Source organism: Caretta caretta, chromosome 9 (assembly GCF_965140235.1).
Source record: "Caretta caretta isolate rCarCar2 chromosome 9, rCarCar1.hap1, whole genome shotgun sequence".
Taxonomy (NCBI): Eukaryota; Metazoa; Chordata; order Testudines; family Cheloniidae; genus Caretta; species Caretta caretta.
Window position 1 is genome coordinate 8172955 of NC_134214.1, and position 5440 is coordinate 8178394.

Here is a 5440-nt window from a genome sequence, read left to right on the forward strand (position 1 = left end):
CGCCGGGCAGACCTCAAAGGGGCGTTGGGGGAGGGGGGAAGAAACGTCAGGCCGAGGGCGTGCGGCGCCGCTCCAGGGACTACGACTCCCATGAGGCACTGCGGCGAAAGCGCTGGCTAGGGCCCTATAGCATCGGATGGGGAGGCGCACGTGGGGCTGCTGCAGCCTCGTTCTCAATGCAGCGGCATGGGCGGGGCAGGGGGCGGGGGAGGTTCAGAGGTGGCCGCTTGTCACCGCCAAAGAACCGGCGTGTGTTTCAGAGGAGCAGCCCTGTTCGTCTGTATCCGCAAAACGAAAAGGAGGACTTCTGGCGCCTTAGAGACGAACCCATTTATTTGAGCATGAGCTTTCGTGAGCCACAGCTCACTTCATCGGATGTATACCGCGGAAACTGCAGCAGACTTTATATACACACAGAGAGTATGAAACAATACCTCCTCCCACCCCACTCTCCTGCTGGTAATAGCTTATCCAAACGGACCACTCTCCTTACAATGTGTGTGATCATCGAGGTGGGCCATTTCCAGCATAAATTCAAGTTTAACCAGAACGTCTTGGGGGGGGGGTAGGAAAAAACAAGGGGAAATAGTCTACCTTGCATAATGACTTAGCCACTCCCAGTCTCTATTTAAGCCTAAATTAATAGTATCCAATTTGCAAATGAATTCCAATTCTGCAGTTTCTCGCTGGAGTCTGGATTTGAAGTTTTTTTGTTGTAAGATAGCAACCTTCATGTCTGTGATTGCGTGACCAGAGAGATTGAAGTGTTCTCCGACTGGTTTATGAATGTTATAATTCTTGACATCTGATTTGTGTCCATTTACTCTTTTACGTAGAGACTGTCCCATTTGACCAATGTACATGGCAGAGGGGCATTGCTGGCACATATCACATTGGTGGATGTGCAGGTGAACGAGCCTCTGATAGTGTGGCTGATGTGATTAGGCCCTGTGATGGTGTCCCCTGAATAGATATGTGGGCACAGTTGGCAACGGGCTTTGTTGCAAGGATAGGTTCCTGGGCTAGTGGTTCTGTTGTGTGGTATGTGGTTGTTGGTGAGTATTTGCTTCAGGTTGGGAGGCTGTCTGTAGGCAAGGACTGGGCTGTCTCCCAAGATTTGTGAGAGTGTTGGGTCATCCTTCAGGATAGGTTGTAGATCCTTAATAATGCGTTGGAGGGGTTTTAGTTGGGGGCTGAAGGTGACGGCTAGTGGCGTTCTGTTATTTTCTTTGTTAGGCCTGTCCTATAGTAGGTGACTTCTGGGAACTCCTATCCCTAGGGCGACCAGATGTCCCGTTTGCATAGGGACAGCCCCGATTTTGGGGTCTCTTTCTTATGTAGGCTCCTATTACCCCCCCGCATCCCCCCCGTCCCGATTTTTCACATTTGCTGTCTGGTCACCCTAAGTGTCCCTGACATCCAGACTTCCCCCCTGCTGCACGCTGATCTCCCCTTGCACTCACGCTGGTGTGCTATTGTAGGGTTGCTCTGAGCGCCCCAGACTGGTTTGGTGGGGTCAGTGTGCTGAGAAGTACTGGTGTTGCGATTGTATGAGTGTTCTCGCAGGGCGTGCTTGGAGCTGTGCAGTGTATACAGGCTGGCGACTGTTGGGTTGTACCTGCCTGCCCGTGGTGGTGTGTTGTGGTAGGGTTGCTCAGGAAACCTGGGCATACTGGCTTGTCAGAAGGGCAGCTCACGTGCACTGGTCTCGAGCGGCTTATGCAGACAACGGGATGGTTTTATTCCAATGCCCGCTAGAGAACCGGTTCAATGCGGAAGGAGCGGGAGGTCTGAGAGGAGGAATGCCACTTATTAGAGTAGTGCCTGGCTGGCATCGAATGCCAATGCAGTCAGGGCTCTTGCTGAGTGGGCCCCGAGCATACCTTCTATCATTGTTATATTGTGCTAGCACCAAAAGGTGCCTGTATCCAGGTCTCAATGCTGCATGAACACACAGCCAAAGCATTTACAGTTTAACATGAGCAACATGGGAAGGGGGAGAGAGACGGTCAGAGATCCTGTATTTAAACAGACATAGCTGCATTAGCTCGAAATAGGTACATTTTGGTTCCTAATTACACAAATTAGGCCAGTGTTTTCAGAAGTGGCCCCTGTGTTTGGGTGCCCAGCCTCACGCACCCGAGGCCCAGATTCCACAATGGAGTCAGTGGGAACGTGGATGCTCACCATCTTTGAAATTCAGGCCCAGGGGATGTCACGCTGCAGCATAGCTCGGCCAAGTTGTTCAAAAATCAAGAATCAGGCTCCCCAAATCATGAGATTTTAATAAACAAATAAATGGGGGGAGGTTTTGGTTTTAGCCTTTTGGGGTCACATTTTCCAGCTTTTCTCCGCAACCAGGAAGGGCTAGAAATTATTTTTGAAATTCAAATTGAGATCCCAACATAATCCCATGACTCCAGGGGCTGGGGCTTTAAGGAAATCACCAAATGTTGCAAATTTTGTAAAATTGCAAGAGATGGGAACTCGGCTTGGCAGCCAAAATCAGCCACCACTTCTGAAAATGTTGCTCTAAATATTGTTTTCCCAGCTGCTCAGCACTGGCTGATTTCTTGTCCATGTCCTGGTGGAACAAGGACATGTCTGTCTCTTCCCCCTAGCAGCTGGGCTGATATTTCTCTTAGGAACAGCACATTGTAAAGATCAGAGATGAAGGTGTCTCTTGAAAGGGGGCTGGGGCAGGCTCTAGGCCTCAATAGGCAGCGTATCACACCTTCGTGTGAAAGTGTGTCTGATCTTGGCCAAAAGGCCAAGGAGAAACTGAGCTGGTGGCCGACGTGGCAAATCTGGGGATTTTATGTGAAGGAACCAAGCTGCTCTCTGGAGACTGGCATTTCTCAGTAGGCTTTGGTGTGGGTGAAACCTGCCCATGACCCCCTGCTCTTGAGCAAGTGACCCCTGGCTGGGAGCAGCAGGGGAGTAACAGAAGCACAGGGCTTGTCTCCCCTGCAGAGTGAACTCAGGCTCTTCCTGAGGGGTTGCCCCAAGCTTGCTCCTGTCCACACGCACAACCCTCTCATCTGAGCATAGGAGTGCTATGCACCCGGGCTAGCTGGCCTATTCTGGGTATTGGCTGAAGCCCAGCTTGGGTGCAGGCTAACCCGCTGGAGTGCTGATAGTCCTCCAGTGCCTTCCCACAGTTCTGCTGGTCTGCCCAGAACAGACAAGTTCTCCCCCAATTCCCTGGGAAGGAATCACAGGGGGGCTCAGCTCACTGCCGGGCTTAGCGCCATGGGATGTGCTCCCAGCAGTCCTAGCGACACACAGAGGAGTGCAGCAGTACCGGTAGCTTGGGTAGGGCTTTGCAGTGGGGAAGCTCACACTTGAATCGGCTAGTCCAGGTGTGTATGCCCAGGTGCCAATCAGTCGAGTTAACCGCAGCAAATACCCACAGAATGGAGAGATGGGCTGGGGTGGAGGAGAGAAAAGCAATCTGGTCACCAGTTAATCCCACCCGCACACTCCTGGCCTAGGCAGAACTGTGGTGTGTGTTCCGAGGAGACGCAGTGAGATTGTTCCTATACAAGTGGCACCTGGGGAGAGGAAGGTCGGGGTTGGATTGCAGGTCGGGGTTGGATTGCAGGTCTGGGTGTGTTCATACCCAAAGAAGCCGGCATATGGGGAGGCCTCTGCCCCTCCCTTCTGCAGGAAGCCCGCCCTCAGCACTTCTGAGCCTGTCAGGGAGCTGGGGAGGCAGTGAGCAGGAGGAGAGGATGAAAGCCAGAGGCTGGGATGGAGTTTTCAGAGCTTTCCTTTCATTTCCTTCTAGCGTCGGAGAAATTCACCGGCCACTCACTAGCTCGTTCTACGTGTAAAAATAACCTCTCTGACCCGCACCCCCAAGCCAGGTCTCTCGGGTTCCAGGGGTTGCAATGCAATGGACCCACGTGAAACCGCTTCGCCTGGGGCATTGCTCCGGAGCACGTGTTTTGTGGAGGTTTGGCAGCTGGGCCAGGGGATTCAGAGCCGGTGGAGAGGTTGCTCCCACAGTGGCTGTGCAGCCTGCCCAACTCCAGCGGGTGATGCCACAGTTTCAGCCTTCCTTCCAGCAGACCTCCAAGGCGTGCAACGGGACGGGGAAGGGGCTTCTATTTGCTGCAGCTCCTGGGATCCTATTTCATCCCCCAGTTTCCTCAGGGCCTTAATCCTGCAGCCCTTACTCTGTGGGATGGCCTGGGTGGGGCACGGAGCCCTTTACGAGAGGTCAGGGCTCCAGTCTGTCCTGGCTCAGTAGTGCCAGAGATGTTACCATCCAGCAGCCCCGTGTGAAATGAGTAGAGGGTCCAGTTACAGTGGATAAGGGACCATGTTACAGTGGACAGTAATTGGCTCCCTTGTTGGCCAGTGAGTGAGTGGACAGTGGAGACCGCTCTCCCCTTGGGGGGGGCAGTCCCTGCGGGGCAGTGGGAGCTGCATTGGCAGTGTGAGGCCTATCCTGCTGCTGCCCAAGCGGGACCTGCTTTGTAGATACACGCTGCTTTGGTCTTCGGGATTGTTGCTCTGGCCCTTTGCACCCCTGCTAAATGCCCTTGAAAATTTTACATAAAACAGCATGAAATGGAACCCAACTCTCGGTGGCTGTTGTGGGAGACTTGCTGGTTTGGGGGATGCGTGTCCCTATGCTACCATGTGCTCAGGTGCATGCGGGCTCTGTGCTGGGGATGGTGCGGGCCCTGCGGTGCAGGGGGTGCCTGGCCCTTATCTGTGCTTGTGCTTTTGGGAGAACTGACTCTATCAACAGAGGCTGAGGGCCTCCCATTGCTTTATTATGGGTCAGGGGAGGGGTACAGGTCTGCTAGGGAAATGGGGCCCATCTCCCTAGCAAATCAGCGTGACTCCAACTGGGGTAAGTGCCACCTCATCTCCCTTAGGGAGCAGCTTCCCCTCGTGGGAGATAGGAAATGCTCTGTCACTCCAAGATTCAGCCCTTCCTATGTCACTCCCCTAGTTAGACATAAGTGGGTGAACATAAGAAGCTGGGGGGCTGATGGTGCCCCATTCTGGGGCGGGGTTAGGGTTGGTTGAATGACCTCACTTGTACATTTGCAGACTTGCTCATTTCTTTTTTTTTATTTTATGTACGTGTAACCTAATTTCCAGGCTGTTCAAGATTGGTGTTTTTGGAGAACATTCACGAAAGTCACTGCTAGATTTTTCCAGTCTTAATTCCAGTTTAACAAAGCCCACCCCCCAGCCTGGTCCCCTGGGAATTTCCTTAGGTTTTTTAAAATGTAAGAAGTGTTCCGTGTCAGGATTTCCCAAGCACCGCACACGCTGTGCTCCCCAGACTCTGCCCCACCGCCAGTCTGTGTGTTCCCACTCCCCACAGAATCCACCCCTTCCCCTTGAGTCGTACCCTGCCTGTGGGCTTATCCCCATCTACCCTGGGACTTTGCGGAGTTAAGGACAGAGCCCAGTG